The following is an 18,110-nucleotide window of genomic DNA, read 5'->3' as shown; positions in this document are numbered from 1 at the left end:
TGATCTCTCTGATATGAGGAATTTGAGAGGCAGGTGGGGGGGTTGTGGGGTGTAGGGAAGGGAAAAATGAAACAAGATGGGATCAGGAGGGAGACAAATAATAAGAGACTCAATCTCACAAAACAAACTGAGGGCTGCTGGGGGGTAGGGGGAGGAGGGATAAGGTGGTTGGGCCAAGGGCATTGAGGAGGGTATATGCTATGGAGAGTACTGTGAAATGTGTAAGCCTGATGATGGACAGACCTGTACCCCTGGGGAAAACAACACATTATATGTTATTAAAAATATATTAACAAATAAGCAGTTATATCAATACCATTCTTCTATACAAGTTTATTAGCCAGGGTTCTTCAGAGAAACAGAATGAACAGGATGTGTGAGAAAGATAGATAGATAGATAGATAAATAGATAGATGATAGATAGATAGATATTATAAGATCTATCCATATAGACAGACAGGCAGAGAGACAGAGACAGAGAGAGACAAAGAGGGAGGCAGAGAGATAGATAGAGACACACGCACACAAAGATTTGATATAGTAAAGAAATGCTTCCACAAACAGAAAGAATAAGAAGTGGATTGATTGAAGATTGTTCGGTAGACGGTATTCAGAAAACTGGCTCATCATATGCATAAAAAATAAGTTTGGGTCCACACTTTATACTGCATATTAGAGTGAACTCCAGGGGTTTAAAAGACCTATATATTAAAGGTAAAGCCATAAAATGAATGGGGGGCATGATAATTTATTTAATCATCTGGTGGAGAAGTACTTCTTAAATAAGAACCCCAAAGCACAAACCAGAAGGCAAAAATTGGATTTGACAACATCAAAATTAAAGACCTCTGTTCAACGAACCGCTCTATAGATTATGTTAACATATGGGTGGCAGATTAGGAGAACATATTTGCAACCTCAAAAACCAACAAGGGATTAATCTAGAAAATACAAGGGACTCTTATGAATCAACCAGAAACAAAAACGAACACAGTAGAAAAATAGGCAAATGTTATGATGCTACAGTTCAAAGAAAGGAAAGCCTGGAAGGATAAAAGTAGTGGAAGAGATTCTCAACTTTGTTAGTCAAAGTGTAACAAGAGAAGTAAAAATTAAAATAATGCAGACATACCACTTTCTGTCCATCTAAGTGAAAATCAGATACCACCCAGAGTTAGCAAATGCTTAGGAAAAGAGATCGCTCCTGAACCCTGGTGGGAGTATCGACAAGGCAACACCATTCTGGAGAGCAATGTGGCAGACCTGGGTCAAATAAGAACTGTGTAAACCCTCTAAGGTAGGCAATGGCCCGACCTGTAGAGACGAGAAGGAGCAGTAATACCATAAGGAAAAAAACGACAGAAAAGCAACCAGATCATTCAATTCTTCTATGGCATACAATTCCCTTTGTGGTAATAGGGTGGATCATGGATGTTGATGTTAGCCACGCCCACCTTACAAAGAACAAAATAACGAAGATAGCCCAAGACTCTGGGCTTCTCAGCTATGGTATGGCCTTCACTCGTCAAGGCTAGCTGAGACCTCAAAACTTTGGAGGTATCCTGAGCAAAAAAGAGACCCGGGGGAGCTGTGATTATTCACAACACCACAATCTTTGATCGTAGGTATATCATTTACCCAAAAAACAAAGTAAAATGTAAGGTTGACCATATCTGAGTTACCCTTCTCACTAATCTGTGACTCTAGACTAGCCTCTGTGACTTTGCCTGACTCTGATCCTGAACTCTGACTACAAGGTATATATCCCAGATAAACTCATATACAACGTCATGAATGCCTAGCCATGAGAGACATGAACATGAATGCTCAAAATTTCATTGCAGGCAATGGGGCAGTGCTGGAGCCCAGCTGAGATTTTATCAGTGGTGGAATGGATAAGTAAAATAAATGGAGTTGAGTCTTACATGATGAGTGGGAACTCTACAAGCGAAGAAGTAAAGGGAAGTTCTTCTTGATCTAGGAAGGAAGCAAAATATACATGGGTGTGATGAGTGAGGAAAACAAAAACAGAAAGGACCTTCGGGTTGTTCCAATGAGTCCAATGCTGAGTAAGTGAGTGATGTGGTTGGATCATGACTAGCTGTGAGGATAGACTGGAATGAGAGGAAGTAAGGAGGCAAGAAGACCAACAAGGTGGCTGATATGATCGAGAAATGTGCAGGTTTAAACAGGTAGTACTGGTGGAGAGCGAGGAAAGGATAAATCTGAGAGGAGTTAAGGAAGAAGAATTGGCAGGGCTTGGTTGTGATAGGAGTGAGGAAGAAGGGAAAAATCTAAAATAATGTCATATCTCTGGCTTGAAATTTGAGTCAATGATTATGTCATTAACTGAGATCAGAAGACAGGAAATACAGGGGAATATTTTCTGGGCTTAACTAATACAAGACTACAAACAAAAATAATTAAGTCATTGGCTCTGCTGTCCAGAATCTTCAAGTTCAGTGGGGAAGAAAGCCACAGAACAAGTGATATTGTAGTAAAATTGCAAGGTACAATAATGGCATCAGGGAAGGGAAATTAGCTGCCTTGGAGGGGTGTATATTGGCTGTAATTAAAAGTAGAGACTCTGGGGGCACCTGAGTGGCTCAGTGGGTTAAAGCCTCTGCCTTCGGCTCAGGTCATGATCCCGGGGTCCTGGGATCGAGCTCTGCATCGGGCTCTCTGCTCTGCAAGCAGCCTGTTTCCACTCTCTCTGCCTGCCTCTCTGCCTACTTGTGATCTCTGTTTGTCAGGTAGATAAATAAAATCTTTAAAAAAAAAAAAAAGTAGAGACTCTGGAGCCAAGCAAGTACTGGGATTTGAATCCTAATTCCTCCTTTGAGAGTTTGTGTTCCCTAGTTTTTCCACATCTCAGGTTCCTCATCTGCAAAATGGGAATAACTGTAGTACCTATAATGCTAGTCTGATGTGAGGTTTTAATTAGGGTAGTGTTAGGAACACAAGCAGTGTTTAGACTGGTGAGTAACAATCTCAGAAAACAAACAGAGGGTTGCTGGAGGGGAGAGGGAAGGAAGGATAGGGTGGCTGGGTTATGGGCGTTGGGGAGGGTATGTGCTGTGGTGAGTGCTGGGAATTGTGTAAGCCTGATGATTCACAGACCTGTGCCCCTGGGGCAAATAATACATTATATGTTAATTAAAAAAAAATAAAAAATAAACTGAGTAAGTAAGTCAGTTATGTCCTTGAGGCCATATGATATTGTGAAAACAGGAATTCAGATTCCAGAGGTAGAAGCATCCATTGTAGTTCCAGAGTTCATGTTATGTATCCTTGGACAAAGCAACCACCTTTCTGAGTCTTAGCTTCTTACATGTTAAATATAGAAAGGAAAAGAAAAAAAAATCTTTCCTGCCCTGGGTATCTAACAGATCTTTAAAAACAAAGTAAAATAATGGTTGCATTTAAATGAAGCTGTAAAACCAATACCAATGGAGCAAATTATAATCATTAATGCAATTTCACTGGGGGAAGAAATGCTAACAATAGAATGTACTTGCTGTTTTAGGGGTTTGCCAGTCTGTGGGAACAGGGAAATATCAAGGACGGAGATCTGACCTAGGGATAGAATTACCAATTCATTCCACCTTCCTTTCAGGGTTCTTATGACAATTAACTTGCCAAGTTTCAACCGCAAGACCATATGTTTACTAGATCACGTGGGGAAATGTGGTTTATTCTGATTATTTGTTTGTATTAACATTATTAGTGCAGTGCTTCATGTATTACACTGGCTCAAATTCAATCTGTCAGGAGGCTTCACAGCACATAAAGTATAAAAATATTCTAAATGCAAGTGATTTTTAAAATAGGAGAATCCTAAGTTCACCTCCTCCCTCATGGACCTTGTTGGCAATCACCTTGGACCTCATACAGAGTGGGAGTCAGGCTGATTACAGTCCTGACCCTTTCTGAAGTCTTGACGTTCCTTCTGAAGTGTCAAAGAAGTATTCACATGTACTAATGGCAGCTTTAATATTTAATGGACTTTAACTATTCTAATTATTTGGAAGCTGGTATTCAGTGACCTACTTCAGTAGGTCGTGTGATCAACCAGACGACCCTTTTTCTGAGCACACAGAGTAACTAAATATACATCAAACTCCTCCCTTCAATGCTTCCCCCTCGCAATTACAAATAATATGCTAAGTTCAGCCAGTAAAGTGTAGAGTCATTATAGTATCCAAATTCACAGTTGTTACTTTCTAAGTTGTAAATCAGCCCATGATGTGAGGCTTCCTACTTCTTCGGCCTCATCTCTCCCCTTTGCTTCCACATACTCTGTTTCGGCCATACAGAAGACTTGCAGTTCCCCAAATGTATCATCCTGTTCAATAATTTATTACCTTTGTATGCTGATCTCTTGGCTTTCAATATCTTTCCCACCACCCAAGCCTAGCTCAATCCTCATTTAATAGGAGAACTCCTACTCATGCTTCAAAACCCATTGCAGACACTACTCCTTGGTAAATCCTTCCCAAATTCCCGGTTGATAATATGTCCCCTCTCCCATTGTGTCCTCAACATTTCTCCATGGGAGTTACTGATTGTGATCCCTCCAAAGTCTGCAAGATCCTTGGAGAGAGGAGAGTGATTTGTTCTTCATTTCTCCTTTTTCTAGTCCTGGGCCCGACTTGAAGTAAACCTCCCAAAATCTTGTGGTGCCCACACATACAGGAAGTCTCCTCTACTTCGGATCCTTTGTCTGAAGGAGCTCCACTGTCTCAGCCTCCTGTCTGGAATGTCTCCTGATACAAAAAGATCAGGAAACTGGTTTTTCCTTGGGACAAATGGGTGTGGATTATGAAAATATTATGCAAGATTAGTCAAATGCTACACTGTTTCCTTTAGGAACTGTCCAGGTACACAACTGTCGGTTAGTTCAGGAGTGGATCTTTCGTTGCAGGTAGATGGGGGCTGGTAGAGGGGGCTGTCACGATTGGCTTCCTTAGGGGATGGGCTTTGCTTGTCCCCCGAGCTCTACGCCACCGGGCAGAGGTAAGACTGTTCGTCAAGAACTTCTCTTTGTGCCTTAGCAACCTAAATGTTCTTCCTGGTCACTGCAGAAGGGACACAGAAAGTCTCCTTCCTCTTTCCCTCTCCTATTTCTAAGTACTTTTTGTTTATAAGTATTTATAAGTCTCTTTTGACTGTGACTGTGACCAAGCTAACAGGCTTGAGGAGGACATGGATGAGACTGCCTTTGTTAGAAACAAGTAGAACGATGAGAAATCCTGTCGGTGATACGGCGGCTGAGGAGTTCCCTGAGGAGACAAAAGGAGGAGAAGGAAGTCTGAGTCTCTCTGTGGGTCGAGACACATCACTGATGATCATAATCTAGAGCTGTTGCTAGGAATTGACAAACACATGGTGTGGCCATGAGAGCTGGCTGACTCCAGGCGAGGGGAGGGAAAAGACAGAGAGAGAGGGAGATAAGTAGAAAAGTCCAGGAGATAAGAACCCCCTGTAAGCATGATGCTCCATTTCTGGTTTCCAGATGGTGAAATTTTTGTGTGAGGATGTCGTTCAGAACAATGTTCAGCACGCCCTAAGCAGAATGATGCTTTGGTACCTTATCTTTAGCAGATATAAGTTGTTAATTAATGAAACATGCTAAGAATAATGAAATTGAATGTTCCAGTATATTTATATATCAACATATGGAAACACAAAGCCTTTGTTTTATATATGTGTGTGTATCTGTCTGTCTTGCTGCATAATAAAAGTAACTGTATTTTCAGCAGATATTTTTCTAAAGTCAGCACAGGGCTCCCTTCCCCTGCTCCTGGTTCTGACATCACCATTCCCGGGGTATTTTCACAGTAATTGTTTATTCATGGTGGATAATACGTTGCTAAATAATAACTTTCCTGGGCCACTCCCTTCACTCCTCTAAGATGAGAGATCAAGAAGTGAGGGGGTTTGGGAGAAAGGATTTTTTTTTTTTTTTGAGGAAATAGCTCTAGGGCTGCATTTGCATTCCTTTTTGGTGTTTCTCCCCTGAAAAATACATGGAGTGATAAATGCAATGAGACAAACAATCTGCTTTCTGCGGCAACAGTAAAGAGAGCACTCAAGAGAAATAAATTGTGATACATCCATGCAATGGACACCTATGTGGCCAGTAAAACATAAATCAGATCTACACACTTGGTCACGGCATAATGTCCAGCAGGTGTATACAGATGAAACATCCTGGAGGCCAAAACTTGCAACACTTTTTATCATGATTACTTCTCCAGATTGAGAAGATGGGAACATTTTTCCCACTTTGTGTTATATACGTTGTATTGTTCAAAATGTTGGCAATGAGCCAAAGTGTTGCATTTCTTACATAAAGAAAAAATGACTGAAAGAGGGAATGTGAATGAGAGAATGAGAAGAGGGAAAGAAGGAATCAGGGCACAGATCCCAAGAATGTGATCGAGGAGTCCTCCTTTGCAGATGGGGCTGCCTGTTTTCTATTTCATGTTATAAAATGCCAAAGACATTGCGCTAAGAAAAAAAAATAAGTGTGTGTGTGTGTGTGTGTGTGTGTGTGTGTATATATAATCAGTCCTTAATAAATTATGTTGCTAATAATATACTAGGCTCCTAATTAAATATTGAATTTTTAACCAATTCAATATAATATTAATAAAAAGGGACACTGGGGAAGGACAGGAATACTTTGGAAACTTAATTTAATTTTCTTTTCAAAAAAAGGAAAAAGGAGTTGGACCCCCAAAACCATGGGGCACGCAGAACAACTTGAACAAGACACAGAGAATCACAGAGACACAGGGTAGAGCAAGGAGTGAAAGGGGCCAGAAGATTAATAGTAAACTCCTTTTTATAAACATCATATTTTATTATGTGCATAATATTCATCACCTTAGAGTCTTACTGGAACTTTAGGTACTTTTTCAAGGTTTTTTTTTTTTTTTTTTTTGGTAGGTGTTTATAGGTTCTAGAAAATAAGAATTAAAAATGTTTTCAGAGACAGGATTTGAATAAGTCAAACTTTAGGCTTCATAGAAAAAGCCCACCCACATTATATGAACTTGTTTGTTTTCTGCTTGTTTCTATTAAAGTCTATGAAGTTCAGTTATGCCCCTTACTATGTAATTTAAGATACCCTGGCTATTCTTCAAATCTCAAGAGAGAAATCTCAGGGATAGGGGAGGATATAGTATAAGGATGACAGGAGTTGTGGTTGAGTCAGAGATAGCAAAGCTCGGAAAAAAAGCAAGCCACCCACTCTAAGTGACAGAGATCGTAGAGGGTGGAGCCCGGATTTAAATCTGTGTCCCACCAAAGCTATACTCTTAAGAAAAAAAACCAATTCTGCCTGATACGAAAGTATTATATGCTCACAAGGCTATAATTAGAGCCTCACGTATCATTTTACACTTTCTAAAAGGGCAAGCTTTGTGGAACCAACAAAGCAGTGACTTCTCTGGGACAAGATGCGACTGGTACCGAAGATGCCTGACTCAGAGGTTTCATGAAAATAGGGTTTCACACAAGAGATGTCCGCTCCACTGGCTAGTACAGGAAAGAAGGATATATACTAGACAGAATCAAGGCCCCTGTAGCAAAGATGTCAACACATTACCTTACGTATCGAAAAGGACTTCAGAGATATGATTAAGAGTCTTGAGATGGGAAGATTCTCTGGAATTATCAGGGTGGGCCCAGGGTGATCACAGGGTCCTTGTTCGAAAGGGGCAGGAGAGTCAGAGTTAGAGAGGAGATGTGATGACACAGGCAGAGGGTCCGTGTCAGAGAGCTCCAAAGATGCCACCCTGCTGGCTTTGAAGCTGGAGTCGCAGTCCTGAGCACGCAATGGTGGGCAACTTCTAGAAGCTGGGAAAGGCAAGGAAGTGGGTTCTCCCCCAGGGCCCCCAAAATGGAATACAGCCTTGCTAACGCCTTGATTTGAGCCTAGTGCCACTGATTTTAGACCTCTGACCTCCAAAACTGTAAGATAATAAATGTGTGTTGCCTTCAATCTAAATGCGTAGTAATTTGTTACAGCTCAATAGGAAACGAATACCACTGTCATGGGCTTTTTTATGTGAACTAGTGGTTCCAAGCAATCAGTGTCACTGAGGAACAGGAGTGGAATAGCTGGAGATTATTGCTGATCGTCTACGGCCATACCACCCTGAACGCGCCCGATCTCGTCTGATCTCGGAAGCTAAGCAGGGTCGGGCCTGGTTAGTACTTGGATGGGAGATTATTGCTGATCAAGACAGGGCAGAATCACTGAAGCTGGAAAAGCCTCAGATTGTGACTTTTAGAGGTGTAGACAGTGAATCGTGTTTTTCCATCATTCTTCCTTAATCCTTGGGTCCCAGGAAAAAGCAGCATCATCTGAGTGACACACATAGAGCAATATGCTCACTTTATCACACAGGAGCTTTTCTGCATAGTGTAGAAAATTTAAAAAACATATTCACAAAGATCTTACAAAATAATTATCCTTGTATTTAATCCTTTCATATTTTAAGCATTCTGGTTTGTTCAGGCATTTGTAAATTTTCAAAGACAAATTTAACTGCAGATAATAAATTATTTAAAACTTACAGAAAAAGGCTTTCTGCGCCCATTCAAACAGAGCCGACATTTCCTGAATCTCGATCTTCCATCACCTTCCAGAAGATGCAAAAGAAGAATTTGGGAGAGTCACATAATCCCCCTAGAGTTCCTGTTTTGTGAAATTATGCCCAATTCATTGAGATGGGAAAAGAATCTTGAATCCTAGATCTGGAAGGAGCCCCAGAGATGGCAGTAGCCCACCTTCTGCATTTTCATATGAAGAAACTCAAGCAGTCACTTGTCCTAGACCTCACAGAGCGATCCCCTCTGCCTGCGCCCCCAAGGACACGGCATGCGTGCCAGGCTTTCTAAGGTGGTAGGAGTACAGATTTTTTTTTTTGTAATTTTGTAATTGAATTTTGTAATTGCAGAAGGAAGACAGACAAATAACATAAACATATAAAGCAGTTTCTCGTAAACACAATGACAGAGGTAAGCGCAGGGTGCTAGCTGAGTTTGGAGTAAGGACACACAGCCCCGACAGGCCCCACTCACCATGGATACTCATTGATTTTCAAAATAAAAACTTCCATTAACTTCTCTTTAGTTGACAAGAATAATTGTGTCCTTGGTAAATTGTTTTTCTTTTTTTTTTTTTAAGATTTTATTTATTTGAGAGAGAGAGAGAGAGCGTGCGTGAGCACAAGCAGGGTGAAAGACAGAGGGAGAAGCAGACTCCCCACTGAGCAGGGAACCTGATGGGGGACTGGATCCCGGGACTCTGGGATCTTGACTTGAGCTGAAGGCAGACACTTAACAAATGGAGCCACGTAGGCACCAGGTAAATTGTTTTTAAAATACTGTCACAATGGAATGAAGAAAATAAAGATTGTCCATAATCAGAATGATAGTGTCCAGAGATTATAGTGCTATTATATCTCTAGGTAGATGTGTGCATATACATATACGTATGGATTTCCAGACTCTCAATAGATGTATAATTTTAATGGATATATATATATAAAATCTCCTGCTACTAGTTGTCACAATGCACTCTCACGGATATCTTATTTAAAGTCACTCAATCTCAGCATTGGGGTGGATACACTAAATGCCATCGAGGCCAATTTCCACATAAATAAAACTTCTTATTTTTTAATAACTTGAGATATATAGAAAAATTGCAAAGGTAGTACAGAGAGTCTCCCAGATCTATTTTCCCTATTATTAACATCTGACATCGGTGTGGCACATTTGTTACAATCAATGAACTAATATTGATACATTATTAGTAACTAAAGTCCATGGTTAAATTCCCTTAGTTTGTAACTGATGCTCTTTTTTCTGTTCCACAATCCCATGAAGGATGTAACATTACATTTTGTTGTCACATTTTCTTGGGCTCCTCTTGACTGACACAGTTTCTCAGACTTCCCTTGTTTTTGATGACTTTGGCAATTTTTTTTAAAGAATATTGACCAAGCATTTTGTAGACTATCCCTCAGTTGGAATTTCTCTGGGATTTGTCTCATGATTAGAGTAGGGTTATGAGGAAGAACTCAGAGGTAAAATAGCACTCTACTCATGTCGGGTCAAGGCTACATAACAGTCGACATGACATTGCTGCCAATGTTGACCTTGATCATCCCGCACAGGTACTGTCTGCCAGGTGTCTCTACCCAAACACACCTTATACTTTACCCTCTAAAAGAAAATCACTATGCATAGCCCACCTCCAGGGAGTGGGAATTTAGAAGGTGGTGTATTGACCTAAACTATTTGGAATTCTTCTGCATGGGAGATTGGTCTCTTTCCCCATAATTATTTATTAATTCAATCACTCATTTATATCAGTGAGGACTCATGGCTAGTTATTTTAAACTTTTGGTCTTGGTCTAATGCTGTTTGATTCAGTGTGTGTTCAAATTGTACCAGCTTTGGCCACTAGGAGGTTTTTTTTTCCACAGATGGTTTTTGGATCTCTGACATTACACATCAGTGTGTGTGTGTGTGTGTGTGTGTGTGTGTGTGTGTCTAGCACGTCCTTACCTTCTAGCACTGTCAAGAGCTGTAAGTTCATGTTTTATATTTCCCGCCCTAGACCTAGAATCAGCCATCTCTCAAGGAGCACTGGTTCCTTTTATTGAAGAATGGTATCAGAAACCAAGTTCTAGGTACTAGGCATGCTTATTAATGGTGGAATATTTCGCTTCTAGGCCTTCTCAGCTGACTGAAGGAGGAAATATATATGTGTCTGTCCACCCTTGTATATAGACATACCTATAATATGTCCATATGTAACCATCTGTATCTACAGTAAGCTAATCATGAGTTAATTCTGATGTCCCGGAGTCTAATCCCTTACCACCTGGGTCACTGCCGCCTCTTCCCCTTGTTTATTTGTAAATTTCCACTCCAACTGTGAGAAATCTGGCTCCTGCCTTACATTTGTGTCTTTTCCCTTTTATTCTCAGCCTGGCTAGAGATTTATCCCTTTTATTAATCTTTTCAAAGAAATGGCTTTGGTTTCATTAATTTTTTTCTAGTATTTTCCTGTTTTCAACCTCATTGATTTTCACTGTCATTTTTATTATTTCTTTTCTTTTCTCCTGCTTGCTTTAGGCTTAGGTTGCTCTTCTTTCCCTAGTTTCCCAAGGTAGTAGCTTAGTCTGTCCATTTTTTAATCTTTATTTTTTCTAAAATAGGTACCATAAATTCCCTTCTAAACACTGCTTTTATACTTTTGTGTTTTCATTTTCATTTGGCTCAAAATATTTTAAAATTTATCTTGAGATTTCTTCTTTGACTCATGTTATGTTGCTTCAAATTCTGTTGTTTAATCTCTATTTCAAAATTTCCCAGTTTTTTTCTGTTTTTAATTTCTAGTTTGATTCCATTGTTCATGAGAACATGTTTTGTGTGATTTCTAGTCTTGTAAACCCATAAAGTCTTTAAATTTATCTCATCTTGTAACTGTATTTTATAGCCCAGAATGTGGTCGATCTTGCTGAATGTCCCATGTGAGCTTGGGAAGAATGCATACTCTTCAGTAGTTGGATGCAGTTTTCTATAAATGCTATTTGGATCAAGTTGGTTAATAGTGTTGTTCAGGCTGTCAATACCCTTACTGATTTTCTGCCTGCTTTGTGTATCAGTTACTGAAAGAGGAGTGTTAAAGTCTCTCTAACTATGATAGTAAATTTGTCTATTCCTCTTTTAAGTGCTGTCAGTTTTCACATCATATGTTTTGATGCTCTTGTATTAGGTGTATACACAAGATTGTTAAGACTTCTTAACGAATTTAAACCTTTATAATCATATAATGCCCATCTTTATCCCTGATAATCTCCCTTGCTCTGAAGTCAGCTTTGTTGGAAATAAACATAGCTAATTCAGCTTGCTTTGATTAGTGTGGTATATCTTTTTCCATCCCTTTTACTTTTAATTTATTTGAGTCTTTATGTTTAAAGTACATTTCTTGTAGACAGTATATAATTAGGGCTTGGTTTTTTAATCCGCTTTGACAGTATTTGTTTTTTAACTGGCGTATTTAGACCATTCACATTTAAAGAGATTATTGATATAATTGGATTAGTATCTACTGCGTTTGTAATTGTCTTCTATTGGCTGCACTTGTTCCTTGTTTTTTTTTTCCTCCCCCTTTTTCTGCTTTCTTTGGTTTCATTGAGCATTTTATATAATTCTATAGTTCTTCTCTTAGCTTGTCAGTTATATTTATTCTAAAATATTTTTAGAAGTGAATTTAAATAAATAAATTTTATTTAAATAAGTAAATTTTCTCTTGGAGAAAGCACAGGGGAGAGGGGCAAAGGGAGAGAGAAAGAGAAACTGAAGCAGACTCAGAGCCTACGTGGGGCTCGATCTTCCAGGAGATCAGGACCCCGAGATCATGGCATAAGCCCAAACCAGGAGTCTGATGCTTAAGTGACTGTGCCACCCAGCCACCTCTGATCTAAATTCACTTTAAATAACACTATACCATTTCCTTTGTCATACGGATACCTTCTGTATCTGTATGGAATAGTCCCAGTTTCTCCCTCCTATCCATTTGTGATATTACTGTATTTATTTCACTTATCTGTATGTTATAATCACCCAATACATTGTTACTATTATTACTTCAAACAGTTATATTTTAGATCGATTAAGAGTATGAAAAACAAAACATTTTATTCCACCTTTATCTTTTGTTCTTCCATGATTCTCTTTTCTTTTATAGATCCAAATTTTTGACTTAGATCATTTTCCTTCTACCCAAAGACACTCTCTTAACATTTGTTTCAGGACAGTTCCACACGTGATGAATTTTCCCAAATTTTGTGTTTCTGAGAATGTCTTTACTTTCCCTTCATTTGAAAGATAATTTTAGTGGATAGAGAGTTCTAATTTGGGAGGGGGGATTTTCATTCAATACTTGAAATATTTTCCCTCCACTCCCGTTTTGTTTCCATGGCTTCTGATAAGAAGTCTGTTGTGATTCTTACCCTCCTTCCTTTCTAGGTACATTTCCCCTTCTCTGGCTCCTTTCAAAATTTTCTTTTTGTTTTTAGGTTTCTATGGTGTGAAGGTGATATAGGTAGGTGTGGTTTTCTCATATTTATCCTACCTGGTGTCCTCTGAATTTCCTGAATCTGTGATTTGGAGTCTGTCATTAATTTTGGAAAGTTCTCGGCTTTTGTTTAAATATTTTTTTCTGCTCTGTTCTCTCTTTGCTTTCTGATATTAAAGTCGTATATGGCACATCTTAGAATTGTCCCATAGTACTTGAATGTTCTATTTTAGATTTCATTCTTTTTCCTCTTTGACTTTCAGTTTAGGAAGTTTCTCCTGATCTATCTTTGAGCTCACAGATTCTTTCCATGGCTGTGTGAGTCTACTAATGATTTCATCAAAAGCATTCTTCATTTTTGCTGCAATATATATTATTTCTAGAATTTCCTTTTGATTTTTTTCTTAAAGTTTCCATCTCTCTGCTTACATGACCCATCCAAAAAATTTGCATACTGTCTGCTTTTTCCATTACACCCTTAACACATTAATCATGGTTATTTTACACTGTACATCTGATCATTCCAACATCTGTGTCATACCTGAGTTTGGTTCTAATGATTCTATTGTCTCCTCAGACCATGTTTTTTCTTGCCTTTGATGTGTTTTATAAATTTTTGTTGAAAGTCATACATGTTGTATCAGGTAATAGGAACTGAGGTAAACAACTTTTGGTGTGAGAATTTATGTTAATCTAACTAGAAGTTGAACTATGTTTAATGATTGCTATAGCTCTAAGTACCAGAAGTTTCAAATTCCTCTAGTGTCTTAGTTTTGGGCTCCTATTTTTACTTTGGTCTTCCTTGGAGAAAAAGAGAGACGGAGGTTGCAACTCTTTCACTGTAACCCACTAGTATTATACAGGAACGCTATTGGTGTATTGGATAAATGTTGGGGAGAGGAAGCATTCTATAATATTCTGATTAGATCTAGTCTTAAACGGCCTATGTGTTAGGGCTGTGATTTTCACAAGTGTTTTTCTGGTGGGATAATCTTTTCCCTCCTGCCCATAGTTGCCCTACCTGGCAGAATTGCCTGTCTATATTCTTGGAGATCTGACCACTGTTAACTATGGTTGTGGTTTTTTTTCCCCCTTAGGTGAGACAAGGTTAAAATGGTCTAATAAAGGAGAAATTCTCTTCCACAATTCTCTTCCCTTAAATTGGGGTAAAGGTCTGGTAAATCCTTTTTCCCCTGGAAAGTAGACCTTTGCTGTGGAGAAGGATCTGAACATATTTCATAATGATTACTTTTCCTCTCCCTCTCTTAGAACCATGAAGGGATCTTTCCTTCATCTTCACTATGAGGACCTGGTGGGTTTCCTGGAGGGAAAGCCCACAAAAATATGAGATTCTCCTGGATTGCATCCAGGAGGGATCTTAGATGACCTCAAACCATGTCATATTCAGTGTGTTCCTGTTGCAAAATAGTAACACATACACTATTGCTCATTAGGATTGTGTCAGAAATCTGGACGTTTTTCTTACTTTGTGAGGCTTGTTGACAGAAATTGTAGTCGTAAGGGTGGTGGTTCTTCTTGAACTACTGAAGAAACCTTTAGACTAAAATGGCTTGGAACCACTAGAGTGGACAATGCTGACTACATTCATGGAAAGGAACATGACAGGGATAGTGTCCGAATATATCTAATATAACACAAGATAACTAATATACCAGCTATTTAGTGATCCTGATATTTTTCCATTCTCAAGACAATGTGTAGGCAAAATGACTCCATTTACTGTTTTCTATGAAATGTCTCTGAATATTTGGCTTTCTCTCTTCCAATCAAACTTGGTAGAGGAAGAACTAAAACTAGTGCCCCCTTTCTATATTACCGTGTCACATTGGTTCAGTTCATCAGACCTTTATTTATTGATCAGTTCATTATTTCTTATGAGCACAAGAAATGAGATGATGATCCAGCTGTCTGGAGTGTCCTAGAACACTTTCCTCAAATACTGTTCTTTGCATTCTGAAAGCATTTTATACCTCAATTACAGTGATAAGCAATTCACAGTGTATACAGTTGTTTTGCGTCATGGCTAGTGGTCCCATTTCAGGAGTAAAGATTAGGGAGCTGCCTCCATCCTGTTACTTTCCTATATGGTCAGATTGAACATATTCATTGTTAGAAGGCAGTTTCAGTTTTCTTGTCAACTTTCATCTTCTGTAGAGTGGGTAATCTAAGTCATAAAAATGTACATTTTCCCCCATGGGATTCAGTAAAGGGAGAGAGTAAAGAAAGGGTTTTGTTGTTGTTGCCAGCAATAACACAGCCCATAAACTTTTAAAATATATTTTGGATTGCTCTGCCTCTAAAAAACTTTATTCACCTATTCTCTGTTATCTTACATTATTTCCCATAGTATTATAACTTTTTGTTTATGCTTTTATTTCCATCTTAAAAAGAGAGCTCCTTAATTTAGGGAGAATATCTTATTTTTATTATGTGTAATACCTGGAAGAAAGCTATCTCAGAGATATTGCTCAATAAATACCTGTTGAGATGAAATTAAAACTAATAACATTCTACTTAGATTTGAAATGGAACTTCTTTCATTACTGAGCTCTAAAACCATGTATCCAAACTGCCTGCATGATGATAATTATGATTGTCATCACACATACCAATCACCATGCATCTAACATGATTTTAGTCAGTTTAAAGAATATTTTTCATACATTATGGCAGTGATCCCTACAATAATTGTGTGAGGAGCACTTATGAATGAATGATTGCATTTTACTGGTGAGAATACTGAGTCTCAGGGATTGAGACCTACAGGGTCTCATGTATAGTACACGTTGGAACCAGCGCTGGGACTAAGCTCTTGGGGCCCTAAGTCCTAAGCAATTTATGCTTCTCTTTTGTGTAGTATGGGGGTTTCAACACTCTTTTGATATTTGGAACTGAAAAAATTTTTGTTGTTGGGGGAGGGTAGCTGCTCTGCTCTGTTCAGCATATTGAACAGTCTCCTTGGCCTCTAGCCATTAGATTCCATTGGTGTCCTCCACCCCACTGTGACAACAAAAATGTCTGCAGACATCGCCAAGTTCTCATTGGTAAAATCAGTTCCAGTTGACTCAGTGGTCTAATAACAGGCACAATGTGTTAAGTGCTCTGGGACCAGCATTAATAAAATGAGAGGAAAATGGTGGAGGGGGAGGAAGTCTCCTCCATAGTAGAGGCAGCTTTTAATTTGGATCTTCAGTCAGGATTATTGAGATGAGAATGAATAACAAATATTTGTTGAGCAGTCTCGATGTGTCCAATTTAGCTCTAAGGGCTAAAATATAAAAAGCATTGTGAAATGTTTTCCTAAAATGAAATCCAATCTTAATGTCCATCTAGTGGAATATAGAGCTATTTGGGGTCAGTTAATCTCATAACAAGCATTAGCATCTAGATTTATATTATCTGCTAAAGATTACTTAGGAAAGAATTGCCTCCCATTTATTTTTGTAGCTTACTAACTTATAAATCAGTTCCAATCATCATTTAATTGTACTGTACATGGAGATTATATTTTCTCATAAGTTTCTGGCTCATTGGGAATGTACAAAACTATTGAACTGGAGCATATCTGCATAAATGTGGGAGGAAGGAAAGCCTACCTTTAGCTCTTGTCCCTTTTCAGCCAGGTTCTTGGAACTGCATAGAAACTCTCTCAGCAGATATGACAACCATATCTCTGACTCAGTTTGATGAGTCCAGGGCTAAATCTACTTGGAAAACTGACATCTCTGAAAAGATATGCTTTTCTTCCTTGAACTAATAATTTTGGAAAGTGTATAGGAGCTGCTTGCATTCCTTTTTGAGCTGTGGAAATACATATAATTATTAAGAATATGGATTTGGGGGTCAGATAGATATAGATGTGCCTGCCCCCTGCCTCTATTCATATGACTTATGTGACTGAGGACAAATTGTTTTAATATCTATGAACCTCAGTTTCTTCATCTACAAGATGAAGATAAAAATGACTTCTACCTTGGGGTACCTGGGTAGCTCAGTCGATTAATCATCCCACTCGATTTTAGCTCAGGTCACGATCTCAGGGTCCTGGGATCAAGCCCCATGTCAGACTCCATGCTCAATGGGTAGTCTGCTTGAGATTCTCTCTCCCCCTCCTTCTGCCCCTCCCCTCTTTCTTACCTTCTCCTTCCACTCCCTTCCCCGTCAAATAAATAAATCAATCTTAAAAAAAAAAATGAACGACTTCCTCCTAAGTTTCTTGGGAGAATCAAGTAAGAAAATCTTGTAAAACTTTTAGTGTGGGATTTAGCACAAGTCAAAAATAAATAGTAGCCATTATTGCCATCATCTTATCATCTTATTTTTATCATAACTACTAAATACAGAACTCCTGTATGGGAAGGACTAGCTTGAAATGAGAGTGAGTATACCTTTGAAGTTATGTTGACATAGTCTTTTTCATAAAACAGGAAACACTTCAATGGGTCTTAGTAAAGAATGTGGGTCTGATGAAGATTCTGGGAAGGCTGAAGCTTTCTCTCCCTACCCCAGGCTCTGTCTCTGAGCATTAATCTACCATCATTCCAATCCACTTCTTCACTAATTTACTAATTCACTTCTCTGCAAAAGCAGTTTTCTGAGGGTAAAAGTGGGAATTGTAGCACGCTTCTAGCCTAATCAATATGTCTTTTTAAATGTTTAATAAAAGAAGGTGAGTGTGTGTAGAAGAACAATAACAAGAAGGAAAACTGGTTAGAGCTCAACCAGGGGAAAGGGTTAGCCCACTAGAGACAATGATTCTGAAATGCTGTTGTTGGGATTCATTACATCTGCACTGTTCTGGAAACTTGAGGAAGACTTGAGGAAAAAATGCCGATTTTCTGATTCCACCCCAGATCTACTGATGGACTAGAAAGTTCTCTCCAGGAACTCCCATGCTCATTCAGGTCTGAGAGCCCTTTTACTAAAAACCCCTACTATCTGTTGTTTCTCCCTATGAGAGTTTACTCCCAGTAGACAT

The 18,110-nt window shown here is 38.8% G+C and overlaps 1 protein-coding gene across 2 annotated transcripts in view; it reads left to right on the top strand.

The window, feature by feature from the left end:
- The first annotated feature begins 4,920 nt into the window (after window positions 1-4,920).
- Window positions 4,921-18,110, top strand: part of ITPRID1 (ITPR interacting domain containing 1) — a 106,470-nt gene continuing 93,280 nt past the window's right edge. The window contains exons 1-2 of one of the 2 annotated variants that reach the window (XM_046021044.1): window positions 4,979-5,016; window positions 13,113-13,138. The gene's annotated coding sequence lies outside the window, so the exon portion shown is untranslated. Of the gene's footprint in view, window positions 5,017-13,112; window positions 13,139-18,110 lie in introns of both variants that reach the window. The other variant, XM_046021043.1, reaches the window with a different exon arrangement.

Source organism: Meles meles, chromosome 10 (assembly GCF_922984935.1).
Source record: "Meles meles chromosome 10, mMelMel3.1 paternal haplotype, whole genome shotgun sequence".
Lineage (NCBI taxonomy): Eukaryota > Metazoa > Chordata > Mammalia > Carnivora > Mustelidae > Meles > Meles meles.
Note: the sequence above shows the minus strand (reverse complement) of the source record. Positions and strands in the feature narration are given on the sequence as shown.